The sequence below is a fragment of the Marmota monax genome, unplaced genomic scaffold (genome assembly GCF_021218885.2).
Source record: "Marmota monax isolate L192 unplaced genomic scaffold, Marmota_monax_Labrador192_F-V1.1 WCK01_AAM20220418_F8-fsc00045, whole genome shotgun sequence".
Taxonomy (NCBI): domain Eukaryota; kingdom Metazoa; phylum Chordata; class Mammalia; order Rodentia; family Sciuridae; genus Marmota; species Marmota monax.
In genome coordinates, this window is record NW_026692132.1 from 11,611,302 (window position 1) to 11,635,262 (window position 23,961).

Below are 23,961 nucleotides of genomic sequence, written 5' to 3' on the forward strand. Positions count from 1 at the left end.
ATGTCTGTCAAATTAACTGATGATAAAGGGTACCACTTACAAACAGCACTGCACATCAGCTGTTAACTTGCTTGAACTTTCTTGGTTATCTCTTATTTAATCTTGTTTCTTGACAGATTGTTTTTGCTTTATATTTGGAAAACTGCTCAGCCCTGAGTTTATATTTTTATAAATAAGTGCAATTTAGTTTATTATTGTTCTTTTTTGTTAGATGATCAAAACTTAGAACATAAATTAATTTAGTTATTTTTATGACTTTGCTTAAAACTTATATATTTATTACCTCACAGCTATTTTTGAGAATAAATTCCATTATCTTTAGGAAAGGTTTTATTAATATTAATTCTTTGTATTTCATACATGTCTATCATAATAATTCACAATCCCTTTTCATGTATCTTTCCCATCTGAGTGAACATAAAGAATAGAAGTTTACTATGTAATGTTTTGAACAACCAACAATAAAAATTAAAGAAAAAAAAAGAATGGAAGTTTCACTCTCCATGATTTTTAGTTGTTGAATTTTTTGAAACTAGATCAATTCACCTGTTTTTCTAATATTTTTTTCTGTTCTGTGTTTCAAATTTTAATGTGTTTTATATCAGTTCTCTTTTTTTCTTTGAGATTTCAAAATGTATTCCTCATTATTAGCCAGAATTAATAGTTGAAAAACCATTCAGACCAACAAAATGATAGAAATGCTGGTCCAAAACTTACTCAGATGAGCTAAATATAGAAGCAGATGATTTTTTTTTTTGTACCTGGGATTGAACCCAGGGATACTTGACCACTGAACCACATCGCCAGCCCTTTTTAAGATACATTTTAAAATTTATTTATTTATTCTGATTTATTATAAATGAGAGAAGAATGCATTTCAATTCATAGTACACATATAGAACACAAGTTTTCATGTCTCTGGTTGTTCACAAAGTAGAGTCACACCATTTGTGTCTTCATATATGTACTTAGGGTAATAATTTCCATCTCATTCCACCCTCTTTCATACCCCCATACTCCCTCCCTTCCCTTTCCTCCCCTTTGCCCTATCTAAAGTTCCTCCATTTCTCCCATGCTCCCCCACCACCCCCATTATGGATAAGCATCCACATATCAGATAAAACATTTGGCTTTTGGTTTTGGGGGGTTGGCTTTCTTTGCTTAGCATGATATTCTCCAAATCCATCCATTTACCTGAAAATGCCATGATTTAATTCTCTTTTAATGCTGAGTAATATTCCATTGTGAATAGATACCATAGTTTCTTTATTTATTCAATTACTGAAGGGCATCTAGGTTGGTTCCACAATTTAGCTATTGTGAATTGTACTGCTATAAACATTGATGTAACTTTGTCACTGTAGTGTCCTGTTTTTAAATCCTTTGGGTATTGACTGAGGAGTGGGATAGCTGGGACAAATGGTGGTTCTACTCCAAGTTTTCTCAGGAATCTCCATACTGCTTTTTTTATAGGTTGCACCAATTTGCAACCAATGTATAAGCGTGCCTTTCCCCCCTCATCCTCGCCAACACTGTAATAGATGCCATTCTGACTGGAGTGAGATGAAATCTTAGAGTAGTTTTGATTTGAATTTCTCTAATTGCTAGAGATGTTGAGCTTTTTTTCGTATATTTGCTGATGGGTTGTATATCACCTTCTGAGGACTGTCTGTTCAGCTCCTTGGCCCACTTATTGATTGGGTTATTTGTTTTTGGGGTGTTAAGTTTTCTGAGTTTTTATATATCCTAGAGATTAGTGCTCTATCTGGTGTACAAGTGGTAAAACTTTGCTCCCAAGCTGTAGGCTTTCTATTCACCTCATTGATTGTTCCTTTTGCTGAGAAGAAGCTTTTGAGTTTGAATTCATCCCATTTATTGACTCTTGATTTTATTTCTTGCACTATAGGAGTTTTGTTTATGAAGTCAGGACCTAATCCAATATGATGAAGATTAGGGCCTACTTTATCTTCTATTAGGCATAGGGTCTCTGATCTGATTCCTAAGTTCTGATCCATTTTGAGTTGAGTTTTGTGCATGGTGAGAGATAAGGGATTAATTTCATTTTGCTGCATATGGATTTCCACTTTTCCCAGCACCATTTGTTGAAGAGGTTATCTTTTCTCCACTGTATGTTTTTGGTGCCTTTGTCTAGTATGATATTACTAGATAATTATCACCCTTATTAACTTAAACCAAGAGAAGGCATTAATTATGCAGGCATGAAACTGAGTATGATGAAGAATCCAGAAATTAGCAAACACAGGAGCTGTGTGTTATTCTTTGGCTGGGGGATAAAAGGAGGAGATGTGTTATGTGTTACCAGGGGTAAGGTTTGCAGGAAACACTTGAACCATGCAGTCTGTCTAATGAGGTGGAGCTACAGAGTGGATACAGATAAAGGCAGATAAGAGAAGCCACATCAATGTTTATAGCAGCTCAATTCACAATAGATAAACTGTGGAACCAACCTACATGCCCTTCAATAGATGAATGGATAAAGAAACTGTGGTTTATATACACAATGAAATATTACCCAGCATTAAAAGAGAATAAAATTATAGCATTTGCAGGTTAATGGACAGAGTTAGAGAGTATCATGCTAAGCAAAGTAAGCCAATCCCCCCAAACCAAAGGCCAAATGTTCTTTCTGATATGTAGATGCTGATCCATAATTGGGGAGACCATGGGAAAAAGGGAGAAACTTTGTGCAAAGGAGAGGGAGGGAGGAGGGGGCATGGGGGCAGGAAAGATGGTAGAATGAGGTGGACATTATTATGCTAGGTACATGTATGACTACACATATGGTGCAACACTACATCGCTACATCGTGTACAATCAGAGAAATGAAAAGTTTTGCTTCAATTGTATACAATGAATCAAAATGCATTCTGTCATATATACCTAATTAAAATAAATAAGTAAAATTTAAAAAATGCTCTGAATTCTTCTTTCTTTCACCTTTCTATCTTTTGACAGTGATTCCCAGCCTAAACTCAGTTGAATCCCTGGAAAATAGATCCTGAAGGTGTGACCTTCCCATGCACAATGAAGAGAAAAGAAGGGAAAAGGAACAAAATGAACATGAGATGAAATAGGCAAAGAATTGGCACCCACATTATTTGTTACTTAGTAACTTAATCTACATGCTCCCAATATTTTATGGGTCATTTCAGTTTGGGATATTTGGAGGCAGGAACTGTAATTGGCTGAGATAATGGATTAACTGGTTCCTAAAGTCTAACAATTATTATTAGACTGTATTGTTCACAACATTATGGTATTGTATTGTGTTCTAGCCTCGTTTCCCAGTAGCCATTAGGAAGTTGTAAATAATGAAATTTAAAAACTGTTTCATTGGGCTGGGGACATAGTTCCGTTGGTAGAATGACTTGACTCCCATGCACAAAGCCCCGGGTTCAATCCCCAGCACCACACACACACACACACACACACACACGTAAAAAATAAATTAAAAAAAAAACCCAGTTTCATTGTGATATAATCCACTTGCCACACAATTTACCTATTTAAACTGTGCAATTTAATGTTTTTTGCATATTAACAGATATGTGCAATTATCACCACAAATTTTAGATTATTTTCATCACCTCGAAAAGAAACCCTCTACTCTCTAGCTATCACCTCTATATCACCTTCTTCTGGCCCTGTTCTGCAGCCCCAGGAAGCTCTAATCTACTTTCTGTTTCTACCAATTTCCCTACTCTGGATTTTCATATGGATATATTCATGTAATATGCAGTGTTTTGTAACTGTCTTTAAGATACATTCATATTATAGTATGTATCAGGATTTCATTCCTTTTATGACTGAATACTCTTCCATTGTATGGATGGGTATGTTACATTTTATTTATTTGTTTGTATGTTGACTGACGTGGATTATCTCAACCTTTGGGTATTATGAATAATGCTGCTATAAACTTTCATGTAGAAATTTTGATGTAGACACATATTTTTATTTCTCTTGGCTATATACCTGAGATAGAACTGCCAGGTCATGTGTAAAGTCTGTGTTTAATTATTTAAGAAACCACCAGATTGTTTTCCCTAGTTTCTGCATCATTTCACATTCCTCCCAGTTTTTAAGGGCTCTGAGTGTTCCACATCTTCCCTAACACTTGTAATTATCTAGCTTTTTGATTTTACCTATCCTAGAACATGGGAATAATGGATTTTTAGATGAAAGTAAAACTTTATGGTAGAAACTGTACCTTTGACATGATGTACTCCCCATGCAGGGAAAAGAGCAAAGGTCTGAGATGCAGTCAAGTCAAGATCTGCTATTTAAATGCTGTTACGTGTGAGTGAGGGTTCAATATTGGATGTTCTGTTTCTGAGGTTCAATTGAATTTTGTTCTAGTATTTGAGAGTGGTGGTACTAAAAGAGTTTTAGCAAGAGTGTATGCCTGTATTTCTACATTTATTATTATGTAATGTTGATATAAGGGAATATGTTTAATACATTTAAGTTAATGAAACAAAACAATAAAATGAACACTCCTGAAACCATTGCCTATTTAACAGCTAGAACGTTATTGCATTCACTGCATCATCTTCTAGATCCCAAACCACTGACTCATTTTCCAAAATAACTACTCCTCAGAATCTTGTATTTAAAATGTGTGCTCTTAAAAACATATTTTACCACATATGTATGTATCCCTAAACAACATATTGTTCAGTTTGCCTTTGAGCTTTGTAAATGTGGTGTTGTCTTGTATAAAGTCTTCAGGGTCTTTTCATTTCACAGCAAATCTTTTTCTAGATCCATCTACAATGTGGCATATAGTTGGAGTTCATTGTTATTTTGTACAGTAATTGTGTGACTATGCTATGTCATCTCTCCAGTCTTTCATGTTTGGGCATTTGGGTAATTTTTGTTATTGTTTGTTGCTTTTATGAGCAGTGCTGCTATGAACATTCTTTACTTATCTACTGGGTGCATGTGCAAGAATTCCGCTAGAAAATGGAGTGAAATTGCTGAGTTGTAAGATAAATGTATACTCAAATTTACTTTCCAAAAAATTGCATCAAATTATTAGAGATGTAGGGCCTTCTACGTAAAATATATTTTAGCTTACAATAATATTGCCATACTAGCTTTATTTCATTAAGTACTTCAGTGCATATATTCCATCATTTTACATTCAATGTCCTTATGTTCTATCATGTGTCTTGTAAAGAAAATATAGCTGTATTTAAAAGAACCCAAATTGATAATCTTTGTATTATTTTTGAGTGGGATCTTGCTGTGTTCCCCAGCCTGGCTTTGAACTCCTGGGCTCAAGTGATCCTCCTGCTTCAGTCTCCTGAGTTGCTGGGACTGTAGATGCACAATATGCCCCAGCTAATCTTATTTTTAACTGATGAGTTTGGAGCATTTTTTTTATTGACACATATAGACTGCATTCTGTCACTTTTCTTTGTGCTCCTTATTTGTCCCCCATTTTTTTCATTCATTTTTCCTTCTTTCTTGCTTCCTCTTAAATTGATTGAGGTTAGTTTTCCTGTTTTCTTATTCCATTTTTTTTCAAAAGTGTAGATTTATATTTTGATTCTCTTACTATGCCATATAATACTTCAGAAAAGTTTAACTTCAGTAATTTTACTGATTTATAATAATTTTTGCCCAATATCTTGATATTTTTTTCAATTTCTCCATAAATTATACAATATTTATTATTCTATACAGATAATATGTGTTAAAATTATCTATTATCTTCACCAATTCTTTTCACTTAGGTGTTTCTTCTGGAACATTTTATCCTCTTTTGGCATACATATGTCTTAGTTTTTGCTCCTATAACAAAGAAGCAATGGATAATGAGGCTGGACATCCAAAATCTGGATTCTGGTGAGGGTCCTCTTCCATGTTGTGACAGCCAAGCTCTCATATACTCAACCAGTGAATAAAGGGTGAAACAGCTCTCTGAGGTCCCTTTTACAAGGGCACTAATCTCAAACATAAGGGCTCCATCTTCATGGCCTAATTACACCTCATTTCCTAATGCCATCACATTGGGGGTTAAGATTTCAACATATGAATTTCAGGGGAACATAATCATCCTGACCATTATGATGTAGTTTAGAATATTGTTTAGTAAAGCACTGCTATAAATCTGAACTTCTATTTTCAGAGTCAGTTTACCAGAATACCAGTGGTCTTACTAACTGTTCTCCTTCCTGTGTCTGTTGTTCCTCATTCTTCTGTGTCTTCCTGTGAAAGCCACAGTCATTATCTCTTTAAATAGTATCATTCCTTCATTGTCTCTTTTGGGAATTCTGATAAACTTTATCTATTTATTATTTCTTTTTATATCTCATGGTTTCTTTTTCCTTGTTTTTTTTTGGGGGGGCAGTTTCTTTATATATCAAATTCAGATTTTTTTCAGGTACTACATTTTTTATTTCTAGAATTTTATTTGGTTCCTTTTTGAGTTAGTCATTTTGTAGTGTGTGTCTTTCATTTTAATTCCATATTTTAATGCTTCAAGAATTTCATGCTTTGTTTTAATGTTCTGTATCTAAGAATTTCAATTATATATATATATATATAAATTATAAATATATATATATTTCAATTATATATGTATATATATATATATATATATATATATATATATATATATAATTGGTGTTCTGAAATTATACCATCAGTTCTCCTAGGTCTGGATTTAACTTTCATAATTACATAAACCAAGTCCTTACAACTAAATAAATAAATAAGTAAACATCCTCTTGGTTCTGTTTCTCTAGAGAATCCAGATTAATTGGTTTTAGAAAATATTTGCAATAGTAAACAATGTAAATCCTCTCTCAGCATTTACTAGAAAGTACTTAAATATAGTTGTCATTATAAAAGATTACTGAGACATATAATTTATCTTACTGCTGTGAGTATTATAGGAAGGGACTGCTATCAATCTTTTTGCTTTCTGGCACTTATTTACTTAGAGAATTTACTTCATCATGAGTTCATAAGGCAAATATAATACCACATGAGTTTTCCCATTTACCATCATTCCCTTATGCTAGGCACCAGCAGGAATTGTTCACAAATTTTAACTTTATAAAAATAATCTATAACCTAATAAAGGCATTGCTGCCTATATGCAGTTATTAGTAATATTGCAGTGTTGAGACAAATGAAAAACTTTTAAATTGAATATGGCAAAATTGCCTTGAAAGCAGGGTTTTCAGTAAATTTTTCCAAGTCATTGGAGACTTGACTAAAGCAAATGAAAAGTTTTTAGCCAGTAAGTTTGCCAGGAAGTGAGATTACTTCGTTGTGTCTTACAAAAATTAAAGAAATAATTTCTCATAAATTTCTGATACATATAACTACTACACCAGGGCAAATAGCTTGAAACTCATTCAGGTTGAACAGACCATGGGAATAAATATTCCTTCTCAGCTGCTGATTAGTTTAGATATTCTATCTACTGCTCAAAATATGGAGGATTTTAGAATGTTAATAGAGATGTGCAGGTAGCAGGGACATTTTGAAGAACCTACACCAAGTAGTTCACACCATTTGAGATTTGAGGGTTGGATGATTTGAATGTCACTGAAACTGAGATAGGATCCAGAACTCTATATGACTAAAAGTATCTCTCCAGTGCACAATAAGGATGCTCCTAGTATCCATAAAGGGAAGATTCTATCTGACCTTGCCAGTGTCACTTCTCCAATCATCAGCCTCAGAGTTTACACTCTCCTAACACTAATATTTAAGAGGTTTATAGAAAATAATCAAATTTCAACACCACTGGAGAAAATCCAGGAATGTGGAAGAAGATAAGTGGTAACTTAGTTTTCATTAGATTATGTAATTCTATACTAAAATGGTAACTACACTCAATTTCTCCAGGGAATTTATGTCAGTGCTTTTATACATATGATTCTTTGAGACATATTTCATTATTCCCAACAAATAAAATGTAGAGTCATAAAAGTGTGTTTTTCTGTTATGCATTCTAAAAGAAAACAAGGAATATGACTGAATACAAGAACTATGACTGAAGCATGGAGTTTCTTATCATTCTTTCTCTCCTAACAATCTTTCTCTCCCTATTCGCTCCAGCAAAGACACATATTGGGTTAAAAAATTAAATAGCTTATATATTCAGAATCTTCATTAAATTTATTAAAACTTTTGCTAACTCAATATGGTTTAAATATTAAACATAAAAATTTGACATGTTAAATTTAAAATCCTAAACCAATAAATAAATTTAAAGTGATTGGGAAGGTAATTAGTTTTCAAAATTGTCTTTTAGATGAGAAAAAAAAGAGAGAAATCATTGCCCAGAAAAAACTCTTAGGTGATCAATTTAATTAAGTTGACTCTTGCTAGGCAACCCATTTTCTACTTTCTTTGTAAGTGACTCAGTTTGTAGGACTTGACCCTTTGTTCCATGAATCTTTTTTTTTTTTTAATTTATATATGACAATTCTTATTACACATATAGAGCACAATTTTTCATATCTCTGGTTGTATACAAAGTATATTCACACCAATTTGTGTCTTCATACATGTACTTTGGATAATCATGATCAACACATTACACCATCATTTCTAACCCCATGCCTCTTCCCTTCCCCTCCAACCTCTCTGCCCTATCTAGAGTTCGTCTATTCCTCCCATGCTCCCTCTCCCTATCCCACTATGAATCAACCTCCTTATATCAAAGAAAACATTTGGCAAATGTTTTTTTGGGGGGGACTGGCTAACTTCACTTAGCATTATCTTCTCTAACTCCATCCAGTTACCTGCAAATGCCATGATTTTATTCTCTTTTATTGCTGAGTAATATTCCATTGTGTATATATGCCACATTTTTTTTTATCCACTCATCTACTGAAGGGCATCTAGGTTGGCTCCACAGTTTAGCTATTGTTAATTGTGCTGCTGTAAACATTGATGTGGCTGTGTCCCTGTAGTATGCTGTTTTTAAGTCCTTTGGGTATAGACCTGGAGAGAGATAGCTCAAACGGTGGTTCCATTCCCAGATTTCCAAGGAATCTCCATACTGCTTTCCATATTGACTGCACCAATTTTCAATCTCACCAGCAATGTATGAGTGTACCTTTCTCCCCACATCCTCGCCAACACTTGTTGTTTGTCTTCATAATAGCTGCCATTCTGACTGGAATAAGATGAGATCTTAGAGTGGTTTTGATTTGCATTTCTCTAATTGCTAATCATGATGAACATTTTTTCATATATTTTTTGATTGATTGTATTTCATATTCTGAGAAAAAAATATGAAATGCTTCATGAATTTGCATGTCATCCTTGCTCAGGGGCCATGCTAATTTCTCTATCGTTTCAATTTTAGTATATGTGCTGCTGAAGCGAGCACATTGTTCCATGAATCTATTATAAGCCCAAATTTAGCTTGATAAACTAGCCAGGATGCTTTGATATGAGTCCCATATTTAATTGCTGCAAATGTTCCTACCTTGGTATCAGCTGACCCCTGATTTCCTAAATACTGTGCTTTTGAAGTCTTGGTGACAAGTCCTAACCACTTAAGACCCCTTCCTCTGCTCTTCTTGGATGGATGGATTTCCTTTAGTTTAGGACTTTCTGTTACACTGGCCTTGTAAGCTACAAGGAGTGAAGGCTGTCCAGTCTTGTATGGGGTCTTGGCCTCCAGTTATATCATTATGGTGCTGTGGACTCCAACCAGTGGGAAAAAAATCTGAATTAGGGTGAACACAGGCAGATAATATTCCATAAGGGGCAATCTGGGGGTGAGAAGACTCCAGGATTACTTACGGGTCAGTTCTGCAAGGCCTTCAAGACAAAGTTACTTTTGTTCCTCTGCTCTGCCCTTTTTGGCAGAGACTTTATCCTTAGGCTGGTACCAAGTTGCTGGTGAACAACTCTAGGCATTGCTTCTAGATATGCTCATATCCCAAACAAGAAGAAAATTATTTCACGTTTGGTTCCTTCTAGAGTGAGAAGAAAAAACTTTTCCTCAAAGCGTTTCCCACATTCCACCAGCAGATTTTTCTCATCTGACTTAGGTCAGAATTAAGTCACATTCCCTCCCTAAAGCACTTATTGTAGAGGAAATGGTGATGGCCATTTGATTAGGTATCCCTTGGGTATGTGAGGAGTCCTCATTCTCTGAGCTAAATGGTGGTGTGTGAGAGGGTGGATGCTTTAACATATGGATTTTATTAAGAAGGAATCAGGGAGAATGGGTGCTGCCAATAGTCGCTGCCATGTCCCTAAGCACTGTGCCATGTGGAGAAGCCATCTGGGCTGAGGAATAAGGTAGATCTGGATTCAAGCTCTGAATGAACCCTTATCTCCCAGCTGACCTGGATCAGATTATTTGACTTGTATGAGACTCAGAGATGTTTTCATTGTTAAAGTGGATATAGGTGTCTTTGAAATGATTAAAAGGAACAACAACCCCCATAAAATATGAAAGGTTATAGAGTTTTGGCCTTAGTAAATTCTCAATTTAGTTTCCTTTCCATGTCCTCAGCCATGTCAATTCCCCCATCCCTGGCAAAATCACTTAAAAATCTACAAATTACATTCCTTGTTTGGCTAACAAAGATTTTTCTTGAGAAAGTATCAAAGCTATTCTAACCTACTATATTGTATCCTACTTTGTTTCCTTTCTATTGGATATGGACATGTTTATTGAGATGAAATGTTAGCAAACTTTTAGATTATAAAATAAAATAGTGATGGTTACATAACCTGCCTAGCACAAAGAGTGCCATGTTTCTGTGAGTGAGGAAACTGTAAATTATGCAAAGGGGTGAGAGTCAAATATACTAGACATAAAGTGGGTGCTGACTTGTCAGAAAACCTGAGATAGACAGGTAGAGATCAACCTCATCACCACAAAATCTCATCTGCCCTAGTTTCAAAGAATGCTTTTTATTAAAGCTACAAATTACGTTAATACTCAAATTTGTCTTATGTGGTAGCTTTGCAATAAAATTCCATGTCAGTTATCTATTAAAAATGATTTTGAGGGTTTTCTTTAAATTTTTGTATTTACCATTGCTGAGTTCAAGTATATAAGAGGGAAGGATATAATGTGTAATGAGTTATGAGGGAAGATTGAGGGGAAGAAGTCTATCCAAGTTGAAGAGCTGTATTACTTGAGTTAGTGAGTTCCCTAAAGAGGCATTTAAACATTTTTGAGTGTATTTATTTGAAAGCATTATTTCCTCTCTTTTCTCAATCTATAATTTTTACCTTTTCACAGTAAGGCAGACAAATATAGAAAAAAGATGTCACTTTTCCCTTCCCTACTCTAAGGGGTGTGGGATTCTCAAGACAGAAAAGAAATGCTTTTTCCTAGAAGCTCTTGCATGGAGTTGCCATGGTAGGCTGGGGGAGGGCTTATCTGAGCTGTATTGACCCACTAGTGCTAGAAGTAGTTGACCATTACAAAGAGCTGTGTTATCTAGGCCTACCGTGACCTCCAGGCTTGGACTCACATGCTGTGTGTGGACCTTCCACTCATCTAATTTCTCCAGTTTTTGTTCTTCTTCTCTGCAGAGACCTTCAGACATACAACTTGCTTGGATATTTTGCCCCCCTTTCAGTCTCAGGTACTATTTAACCATGCTAGCTCTCAGGCACTGCCTTAGCTTTGGGCTAGAGCACAGAATTATAGAAATATACCTTATCATGATGCTCCACAAGATTCCCCAGGGAACAACCCAGACCTGTTCCAGTGTTCCCACATTCTTGGTGGGAGGCCAACACACATCTAAATTGCAATAAATCATGGATTGGTGTTAGATACAGGTTCTAGTTCCAGTTCTGCTATCTTCTGTGTGATCCCAGATAGATCAGACCTGTTCTACAGGACTGGAGTTATTCTCACCTATAAAATGCTATGAATTGATTTACATCACAAAATCTTTATTTTAAAAGATTTTGTAAATATTTTCTCATTTAATTCTCAAAATAAAAAAATTATAATGTGCATTATTCTTCATTATAGAATGAGGACAAAATAATACCTAAACACTTTTGCTGTCTTGCAGTATAAGGGTGAATGTTGAAAAGCTGGATATTAAAGTGGTACGGGTAGATGGAAAAAATCATTCTCATTTGTGTTATAGCATCAACAGTTCATGAACTGGAGCCAAGACATCTAAAGCCAACAGCTTCCATTTGCTTCTGTGATAAAAGACTCCTTTTTTTGTCTGTTAGAAACTATCAACCCTAGCTCAAGAGATGAAAGTGATGCTGATATGAAAGTGAAAGCAGACTTTCACTGAACAAGATAGTATTTTTGGCTCCTGGAGGAATTAGTTGTTAAAGCTGTTGATCCAATAATTTATGAGAACGACTGCATGTCTATCACTGTGGTAACAAAGACATGGATCCTACCTTCAAGGGTTGTGAGTTCACCCATAAAGAAGCATGTTCCAAACAAGGAAGATGTACATGATAATCAGGTTTTCGGCAGGTGACAATGATACAGAGACATGGAAGGCTTGAAAATAGCATAAAGGGCAAATATTCATTCAGGCTTGAAGAATAAATATCCAGAGTTGTTTTGGACTTTAGTTTTCAGAAGTCATGTTGAAAAACTCTGACACTGGGGAGCAGTCAGGTCATATCAGAGACAGAGCCAAAGGATATAGGACAGAGGCTGTGTGTGTGTGTGTGTGTGTGTGAAAGAGAGAGAGAGAGAGAGAGAGAGAGAGAGAGAGAGAGAGAGAGAGAGAGAGAGAGAGACCACTGGGGATGCAACTCTGGGCCTTGTACATGTTAGGCAAGCGCTTACCACTGAGCTACATCCCTAGCTCAACAGGCTTATTTTCTGATTGGACATAGGATAACAGGATTATAATCCAGTAATTCAAGAATGACTTTTTATCTTGTATTGTACTTTACTTAGGCATATTTCTGAGCTTCCTATGTAGTTGTGTTGATCTATTGATATCAAGAAGGAAGAAGTAGTGTGAATTAATGCTTAAGGCAGCCTCTGTAGCCAGATAGCTAGGATTTCATTCCTGGCTATGTCTTAAGTCCTGTGAGTTGGAGCAAGTAGCTCAGTCTTTTTGTGCCATAATTTCCTTATAAGAGACACAATAATAGTACCTACTTTATGACATAGTTGTGGGTACTAAATAAACTAATATGTGTAATCATACATAAATATACAAATGAGATGTATATTAATCAGTGGGTGCTGCTCTAAGTGTTTTCTATTATTATTCACCTACAACAGCTGACTTTTTGTCAGAAATAATGCAAGGTAAAACACAGTGGGTCAATATTTTTATAGGTGTGTGTATGAGTTGTGGGGGGCACTGTCAACCTAGAACTCTACATGCAGCAAGAAAACTTTCAAAAACCTAGTGAAAAAGACTCTTTAAGACAGAAAAATTAGGAGAGTTTACCACCAACAGACCTGCCTTATAGAAAATATTAAAGGTAGTGCTTTAGGCAAATTAAAATAGTAATCTGGATCTACACTCAGGAGTAAAGAACACTGGGAGTGATAAGTATATGATAAATAAAAGAGACTTTCTTTTTCCTTATAACATGTCTTTAAAGATAATTCACATTTAAAGCAAGATAAAAACAACATGTAGGGGTTTTATAGCACACAAAGAGGTAAAGTATATAACAAGTAGCACAGAAATAGGATTGGTAAAAAGGATGAAAACAGCTAGAAGAGTCTTAAATTATAAATAAAGTAGTATAATGAATTTGAAGGTAGGCTGATATATTAAGGGTGGATACTGTTATCCTTAAAGCAACCATACACAAACAGGTTTATCTAATAATCTAATAAAGAAGCAAAATGGAATGTATTAGTTTTCTATTGCTATATAACAAACCGCCATATATTTAACATTGCAAACAGTACATATTTATTATCTCACAGTTTCTGTGGGTCAGGAATCCAAGCATCTCTTAGCTCTGACCTTTGCTCAGGATCTCTCATAGCTGATTTAAAAGGCTTCATTTTCATCTGTACGCTTTGCTGAGGAAGGTGTCATAGATAATCAGGTTATTGGCAGAATTAATTTGTGTTCTGAGGTCCTGAGAGATCCTTTTCTCTCTTCCTTTCCTTTCTTCTTCTCCTCCTCCTCTTCCTCCTCCTCCTCCTCCTCCTCCTCCTCCTCCTCCTCTTCCTCCTCCTCCTCCTCCTCCTCCTCCTCCTTCTTCTTCTTCTTATTTTTTTTTATAACTGAGGTCCTCACTTTTTGATAGCCATTGGTCAATATCTTAGTCTTAATTACAGCAAATCTCTTCCAACTTTTCCACATACCATAACCTAACAATGAGAGTGAAATTCCATCACATTCACAAGTTCTGTCCACACTTTGGGGATGACATAACAAAACAAACTGGGTGGTTGATAAGAATTAGGGACTTATTTCTCACAGTTCTGCAGATCAGGTTGACAGTAGATTTGGTGTCTGGTGAAGGCCCACTTCCTGGTTCACAGATGGTGCCTTTCTTTGTCCTCACATGGTAGAAGAATCCAAGGGTCTTTCTTGTGCATCTTTTATAAGGGTACTAATTTCATAAAGTAGATTTTAGAATTTTACCAATAATGGAATACTTTGATCATGATGAAAAAAGTGATTTCTTATAGAGAAAGTAACAATCCTAAGTGTTTATGTATTAATAAAAGAATTTCAAAAGACCTGAAACAAACACTAATAGGACTGCAAAGAAAAATGTATCTACAATTATAGTTGAAGAATTCAACAATCACCTTTCAGTAGTTGATAGCACAATAAAAAAATAGAAAAACATATAGAAACCTTAACCAATACTATTGATCACAGGACCTAGCTGACATTTAAAAATCACTCTGCCTCACAAAGACAAATACATTCTCAAACTTGCTACTATTGACATTTTGGGCTGGATAATTTGGGCTGGATAATTACTTTGTTGTAGATGGCTGTCTTGTGAATTACAGGATGTTTAGCAGCGTCTTTGTGTCTGCTCACCAGATGCCGGTAAGACCTTTCCCTCAGTGGTAACAAAAATGCTTCCAGACATTGCCAATGTCCCCCTGGAAGCAAAATCATTCCTAATAGAAAGTCTCTGTGCATGTGTGTGCGCGCGCATGCACACATACCTGCCTGTTAAGGAAGACTATCTGGTTTTTTGATCAATGCAGCTCCTGGGTCACAGTGGTCACATAGTTTGGGTAAAATTAATAGAAATTCCAGAAATTTCTAAGAATTTACTAATAGTCTTTTCATCTTCATTCAAAAAGTGGATTTGGGATATGATTTATTCATGGATATTCACTGATATATTACTTAGAAATTGGCCGATGAGGGCTAGGGTTGTAGCTCAGTGGCAGAACACTTGCCTAGCATGTATGAAGCACTGGGTTCGATCCTCAGCACCACATAAAAAAGAAAAATATATAAATAAAATAAAGGTAAAAAAAAGAAAAAAGAAATTGGCAAATGAGTTCAGCACTCTAGTCATGTGGTATTATTCATTCATTTAACTTAATGACATGTATTTACCAAGTACCTACCATTAGCTACTTGCTGTTCTAGAACTAAGAACTTTTAAGTTTAGAGAACAAAAAAATGTACTTACCCTAATAGAACTCACATTCTAGTAGCAAGACTCAAATAAACAAATAATAAATGAATATGTGTCTATGTTACATAATAGTAAATGCTAAGGAGATTAACAAGGCAGAATAAGAAAGACAGGGAGTTGAGTGGGGGATAGTAGTAAGAGAACATTTGAATCTTCAGGGATAGTAACACGTGAACATTTGAGCAGAGAACCTAAAAGAAGTGAGAGAAGGGGTAATGCAGATACATCTGTGTTCCCATTTTTGGCAAAGGAATAACAATTGCAAAAGTCTAATGTTCTAGGAAAGCAACCAGGCTGGTGTAGAAGGAAGACAGCCAGTGAATCATAGAGTGGTAGGAGAGGCATGGAGGAGTAGCAGAAGGGCCAGATCACAGAGACCCTCTAGGTCCTTATAAGGCTTATGCCTTTGGACTGAAATGAAAAGCCATTATAGGATTTTAAGAGAAGTGATTTGACATTATGAATATTCCAAGAAAATCACTTATTGCTGGAATGAGCCTAGAGTGCAGGGGGATAAGGTTAGAAGCTGGGACACCAGCTGGAGGCTGTGTAATATTCCAGGTGAGCCTCAGAGTGGTAGCAGAGAAAGTGGTGAGAAATGTCAGGTTTTGGATTTATTTTGGAGGCTCAGCAAACAGAATTTCCTGATAGGCAATACGTGAAGTGTGAAGAAAAGAAAGATATCAAGGATAACTGAGGGGTTTGGCCTAAGAAAACTGGAAGAGTTAAATTGGAGCCTTCTTTTACTGATTCAGGAAAGATGGTAGAAGGACAGTGCCTTTGGATATGTTGAAGTTGCAATGCCTCTTAAATGAAAACATTAAATGAGCTGTTGTTTACATGAATCTGGAGTTTAGGACTGAATTCTAATTCAGAGGAGAAAATTTCTGAATTTACTGTAGAAGTAATCCTTCTAAACTTTACTGTTTAGCTGGGTTTTTAAGTCCCTGAAACTGAGTGAGACATCTGAGGGAATGTATATAAACAGGAAAGTAAGAGGTCCTAGGGATGAGCCCTGGCCCAAGCCAATAGATAGAGACTGGACTGCTGAAGAATATATTAACTTACCATGGCTTCTGTAACAAATTACCACAGAGTGAGTGGCTTTAAAAACATGCCAATTTATTCTCTTACATTTTTGAAGATCAGCAGACAAATCAAGGTATTTTTAAAGCTTCAGAATATTCTGTTTGATGGCTTCACAAGGGAGTCTATTTCCTTGATTTTTAGGCTTCTAGAGGCCACCTGCATTCCTCAGCTCATGGTCCCTTGTTCATGTCACTCTGACCTCTTCCATCATCACATCTGTCACTATTGACTCTGATCCTCCTCCTTCTTCTAATAAGAACTCTGTGAAAGCACTGGGTCCAGTCAGGTAATCCAGGATAATCTATTTTTTTCTTAAATGAATTACATCTACAAACCCTTTTTACCATGTAATGTAATGTATTCGTAGGTTCTCTGCTTTAGTGTATAGATTCCTGTGAAGAGTCTAGTGCAAGGAGGAACCACCAGATAGGATTAAAGTGAGCAGTGTCCAGTGGGTAAAAAGAGAACAGAGGGTGTGTTCTGGAATGAGGTGGAGACAGTGCTTTAAGAAGAAGGGAGTGATCACTCTTGTTAAATACCAATTATTGATACAGTAAGATGAAGAGGAAAATCGACTTAGATTCAGTGCTGACATCATCTAGTACTATTTAGTAGAATTGATGGAAACTGAGACTTTTTTGAGTAGGCTCAGAAGGCAATGGAGCAGGGCCAATTTCATGAGTGTTATGACCTGGGTAGTTACAAGGCCCTATGTCAGAGAAGCTCATGTGCAAACTAATGCCCTTCGGTCCCTGTGTTTGAATTATTAATAATTTTCAACAAGGGTCTCACATTTCTGTTTTGCACTGGGTTCTGTAAATTATGCAGCTGTCTTGCAATGGAAGAAGAAAAATTTGAGACAGTGAATATGAACAATTCTTTCAAGGAATTTTTCCAGAAATGGAATAGAAAAAAATGGGGATAGAGGAGGAAGTGGGATCAAATGAATGTCTTTAAATTTAAGATGGTCACTTTTAATCTGGTGCTTACTATGCAACAACAGTCATGGCTGACAAAGACCCATTTCTCCCTATTGTCAGATGTCTTATATGCAGTTTTGGCTAATCTTATAGCATGATCTCACTGGAGTCCCCTAGTGGGTTGGGGGACATGCCTCTGTTTCTTGGGCTCACCTCTGTTATTTTTCCAAGGGGTTGATGGTGTCATTCACAAAGGATCAAAAGCCTTGTAAATTAAAATTCCAACATATCTTCTTATCTATGAAGCTGCTATCACACTGAACTCTGAATTGGCAGAAGAGATTTATTTTCTAGGCTTTGTTCTTCACAAGCTCATGTTCTTTCAGAAGCATTTGCAGATTGATTTTATCATGATTTGTTCAAGCATTTTCCCAGGCATACCAGTTAGGCTGACTCAGGGCCAAAGTCATTCATTGCTGTCCTTAAGAAAAACACACTGTTGGCATTTGTCCAAGCTGTAGGCAGTTCTCCCATCTATTATGGTCACTGGAAATGAATTTCACTGTGAAGGGCTGCTAACCTCCTTAACAAATAGCTATCCACAGAGTTGTACTAAGCAGCCAAACATGTCCACTTACCCTTCTACCAAGTAAGCAAAATGCAACACACAACCCTAACCCTAGCCTGCTCATGGCCTCAAGAAGTAATCTAATCTTGATGTATGGAGTTTTGTTATAGTTTGGATATGAAGTATCTCCCTAAACTCCTGTGTTAATGAAAGAATATTCAGAGATAAAATGATTGTATTATGAGAGCTATAACCTAATAAGTTCATCCTAGTTTGAATGGACTTACTGGGTGTTGACTGTAACTAGGTGGGTCACTGGGGGTGTGCCCCGCAAGGGTTCATCTTCCCTGCAGCTCTTCCCCTCTCTTTGCTTTCCTGCTGCCATGTCCTAAGCAGTTTGCCTCTGCCACTCCCTTCCACCATGATGCTCTGCCTCACCTTGGGCCAAGAGCAATGCACTCAGCCAACCATGCACTGAACCTCTGAAACCATGAGCCCAAATCAACTTTACTCCTCTAAGCTGTTCTTCTCAGATATTTTGGTCACAGTGACAAGTTTCTAACCTAAAGCCTCAGAAATCTATGAGATGAATGATAGTGAAACTCAAACTGGAAAAGAAAACTGCCAGTCTCTCAAATCATGCTTAATACTTATTATCTACAATTATTTAACTTTTTGGAGTAAATTACTCTCTTGTGCCACAGCTTCAATTTTTCCTAAAGGGATATAATATCTTCAATGCATTACTTATTAGCAATTACAATATAATTTAAATGAAATGGTATTTGGTATTTGAAAATTTCAGATTTATACAGGACTTCTATTTCACTCTCCTTAATTGACAGCACTTACTGTATGAAATCTTGGGAGTACTCAATAAATGCCTGAAGATAGGAAGACCAAAAGGATAAAGGATAAAAGAATGGACAGATGTATGAAAGGACAGGTCTCAAGGAAATTGAAACAGACTTTTCATTGATTCATTCAGATATTGCTTGTCAATTAAATATAGTAATACAAGATTAGGAAATATAATTCTGGCAATCAGGGTGCATGTACTTTAATAAGGGAGATATATAAGTTAATGGAAAATCATATATCATGGGAATTATATATCACAGGAAGTGATATATCATTAGAATTTTCCCATTCCTTCCCAGGTTTTCTTAATCTTGAGTCATCTCCTGATGCTCAGACTTCTCTTAATTTTCTTTTCCTTCATTTCCACTCTTCCATCAACACTTGTTTCAGTATTATTTTTTCAGGGTCTTATTCTTTACTCTGAATCGATTAAAAAAAATCCACTTCAAATGAATCACTTGCCCTTCCTAGACAAGAGTAAGGAAATCTTAATTATGAAACTTAGAAGACTTTTCACCTTTTAGCTTTCAGCTAAAAACAAACTTTAATATTGACAACTCCAGGCATTTTGATAGGCAAATGCAGGACCCTAAAAAAGTTATTATCAGTCAGGAATAATTAATATCTGCTTTGGTGGCATATACAATTTATAATAGTTATTTAATTTATGTAAGATTTTAAAGTTTCAAGAACTTTTATAATTTAATATTTACAAAAAGTCTCTACAAACCTTTATTGTTTTCATTTTAAAGAGAAACAGGGGACCAAGCCAGTGTCACTCTTGATTGGTATCTACTTATAATTTGCAAACCTGGCATGCTTTTTAAAAGAGTTTTGCTCCTTTTCCATCTCTAAAAGTCAAAGTTCTAAAGTGCTTTGCTATGTATTTGATTTGGAAAGAAGGAAGGAGGGAAGAAAGAAAGATAGGGAAGAAATGTAATGTTGTGTAAGAATAGCAATTGAGGTTGAGGTGGGAGTTAATTTGTGAGGCTGAGGATGCCCTGTGCCAGGTGTGGTCCCCAAGAAGAGTTGTATCTAATATACTCTCTTCCTTTGTTGTTCTTCACGACAGTAAATGAAAAGCAAGATAATCCAGTATATTAAAATTGATGATTAAGTCCAAAATTTCCTTTGTCATACTGAAACTTGAGTTAATAAATTAGGAAAGCAGTTGGAGCGGTATCTGTAATTTTTATAAGTCTAAGATCTCTAATGTGATATGGCATATTTATCAGATGATTAACTAGGTGGTGTCTCACAAAACATTCACTCTGCTATTTGATGATCTTTGATCTTAGAATAGCTTTAGCTCTGAATGATAAAATTAACTTAAAGTAGTTTTCATATATTATTCATATCTATAAAAGGAACAGATAAAAGGTAGAAAAATTCAGTGACTTGGGTACTAAACTCTATGGAAGGTATTTTTGATCAAACTCGCCCACACTAATAATGCTCTATTTTCTTGTTTTTCCTATTAATTATTGAATCTTCATTATAATTTTCATAATTTGATTTTAATCTTATTTCCTTTCTAGATATTTATCTTGATGTTGATGATATGTCAGATGCTTTTAATGAATGCCTAATAGCATCCAACAGACCATTCAATAAAGAAATTCAGAAATACCTGTTTTAATTGAAAATGGGTTTCAAATTTTTTCAAAAGGACAACTTCCTTCAAGGGAAAAACATCAAATAAAATCTTATATTTTGTTTTCTTTCTTATATAATGTTCTGGTTTTGATCTGGAATGTCTCCCAAAAGTGTATGTGTTCAAGACTTTGTACCCCATTGGCAATCTTCAGAGGTGGGGCTTTGGGGAAGTGATTGGGACATGAGAGTTCTCGTCTCATATGTGGATTAATCCACTCATAGCTGAATGAAGCAGTGGTGGACGGTGGAAACTGTAGGCCGGTGGGCATGGTTGGAGGAAGTAGGTTGCCAGGGGCATGCCCTTGTATATTGTCCCAGCCCCTTCCATTCATTCTCTCTCTCCCTCTGCTACCATGAGCTAAGCAGTTTTCCTCTACTAAGCCTTTTTGCTATTGTGTTCTGTTTCATCTCAGGCCCAGAACAATGGAACCAGCCAACCATGGACTAAAGTCTCTGAAACAATGAACCCAAATAAATCTTTCCTCCTTTAAGTTGTTCATGTCAGATATTTTGATCACAGCAATGAAAATTTGACTAACATATAAAAAGCTGATTTTGAATAAAACTACCCACAAGAGTTATCTTCAAGCCACCTGATCTTATTTATAAAAAATTTGCACACATCGAAACCTCTAATATTGCTTTTCCAAATAATTGATAATTAGAAAAAGTGCTATTCCTAATTAATCCCCCTATTGTTCTCTAATAAAGATATTGATGATTTAAATCTAAGTCATTTTATTTTTAATTATCTTGAATTTTCATATTTTGTTGAAACATGCTTTTGGAATCCTCTCCAAATAGTAAATTACAATGTATGGAATAATTATTGTATTTTATAGTGATACAGAAACTGTTGACTTTATTGGTTATATTTTCTCAGAAAATAAAAAACCTTGGAAAGTTATATTTAATCATCTCAATGATACCTTAAATATATGAGAACAGTCCAATTTAGGAAAGTAATACTTTGAACACAAGCTTTTAATATATCTGTATGAAAATAGAAGCTTAGAAGAAGATTTATCAACTTGGATTTAGAATTAAATTTAGAATTAAATCCAAGTTGATAAATATGTAAATATTTTAAATAGCAACTTGGAACCACTGAAAGGAACAGTTGTATTTGTCCAAAAAAATCTGTAATAATGGACTCAGTTATTTATTTTTCAATATTGTCCTGTCAAATAACTACTTAACATTGCTTTGCTTTCAAGAATTTTTTGTCATAAGGGAAAGAAAAATGTCATTTTGTACAATATACCTAACAGATGATACCAGCATAAAATGTAAATAATTTTAGCGTTTCTCCATTTTAGGCTACATTTCTTTTTAAGACTAATTTGTCATGTGAGTTGAAGGGTACATTCATTTTAAACAAATCAGATTTCTACTCTAAGTAGAAGAAAGTGGGTCATAAACTTAAAAATTATTAGCTTCTAGAACATTTTAAAAGCAGACTTCTGGCAAGCATTATCTTAGTGGACTGAGAGGCCAGAGCTGTGGGTTCCTGGACTAGTTCCCCACACCCTGTGCAATGGTACTTCACTATATCTGTGACTATAACACCACAGTTTCACCCTTTGTCTCTTGTCTGTCCTCACAATGAATAGTCCAATGTGCTCACAAGACAGTCCTCCCAAATTCAACCCAAAGTACATAGACTGTATCTTAAACAAGTATGACTTGGAAGTTATCAGAAAAATGTAATCCTATTTGTGTCTCTCACTATCCTTTTTAAAATTTATTCAACAGGATGAATTTTATTGTTGATATTTGTCACAAGCAGGCCTCAAATCATTCTGAAAACTGGAAGAAGCTAGGAACCCCAGGTGAGGAGTTCAGGAGTCAGGAAATTAGTCTGCCATCTCACCTGGTCATGCATCATCTACTGTTCCATGATGTCTTGGAGGAAATGATGATGTTAGCATTCTATTTCACAGCTCTCCTACAACCATCAGGATTGATAAAGGTGACAAGCTTCAGAAGATGGGTAGTGAGTGGTAGAGTTTTAGCTTCACTTGACTCATGAATCTCTAGTTTGGCTTAGAAATACCCTCAGTTTTTGAAAATCCTGCCTCAATCCTCAGCCTCTTCTAAGTGCAGGCAGGACTCTCTTTTCATTTCCCTGAATTCCACTTTTCTCAGGTACTATGGTATGGGATAAATACCAGCTGTGTTCTCTGGGGTAGCCAAAACAAGCAGCTGAGTTTTGATTTCAGATTTTTTATTTAAAATTTTTTTCACTCAGATTCAATATATTCAGTGTTCCCAGTTATTTTGGGAAATTGAAGTTTCATTGACAGATCATGCTCTGTAGATTTTGGCAATTTGGTTGGTTTACCCATTCACGCATCTTTACCAGGTGACTCTATTGTTATATTTATATATGAGAAGATAGGGAAAATGCAAATAACATATGACACATTTAAGTGATAAGATATTTAGTACAGCTGGGTGTGGTGGCACATGCCTGTAACCCCAGTGACTTGGGAGGCTGAGGCAGGAGGATTGTGAATTCAAAGCCAGTCTCAGCAACTTAGTGAGACCTTGTCTCAAAATAAAACGTAAGAAGGGCTGGAGATGTGGCACCCTTGGATTTAATCCCTGGTACCAAAGGAAAAAAAATGATATTCTGTACAAAGGCAGTAGGTATGGAAGAGGAGAGAGGAGTACAATGGAATGTAAGGGTCAAGAGCACGGCATCTAATTAAAACTGCTAACCACTGTTGGTACCAGCAGGGAGCTTGTTAGATCTTCAGAGCCTCAGGGCTCTCCTATACCTATTAAATTAGAATCTGCATTTTAAGTAAATCTTTAAACTTTCAAAAATACTACTCAAGAACTCTTGGATTAAGTCCTTTTGAGCAACTTATAAATTTGTATGACCATAACTACTCCACATGGGAAAGATTGATATCAGTTTAACACGAGTATCATGAGACTCAAATTATAGATGGGGGATGTGGAAATTCTTTATAAACTACTGAATAATATACAGATGAATGTTATCTCTATTTTCAATAAAAAAGTTTCATGTACAGTGTATACTTTAGGATAATTTGTAATGAACATACACCCCAAAAGTCTCTTTTGGTCGTCAGCTTCTACTAGCTAACCACCCTTTCTCTTTCGTAAGGACACACCCTCTTGACCTTTATTCCTGAATTATATTTTGAGATATTTTCAATTTTATTGTTGTTTTCCACTCTAGATCTCCTGAGTAATTATACTTTTCCTGGAAAAATCATGATCTTT

At 35.6% G+C, this 23,961-nt stretch overlaps 1 non-coding gene across 1 annotated transcript; it reads right to left on the bottom strand.

Annotated features, from left to right (window-relative positions):
• Positions 1-9,281: 9,281 nt before the first annotated feature.
• LOC124108770 (U6 spliceosomal RNA) lies at positions 9,282-9,385 on the bottom strand. The gene has a single exon (XR_006856774.1). It is a non-coding gene; the product is annotated as a U6 spliceosomal RNA (small nuclear RNA).
• Between the last annotated feature and the right edge of the window lie 14,576 nt (positions 9,386-23,961).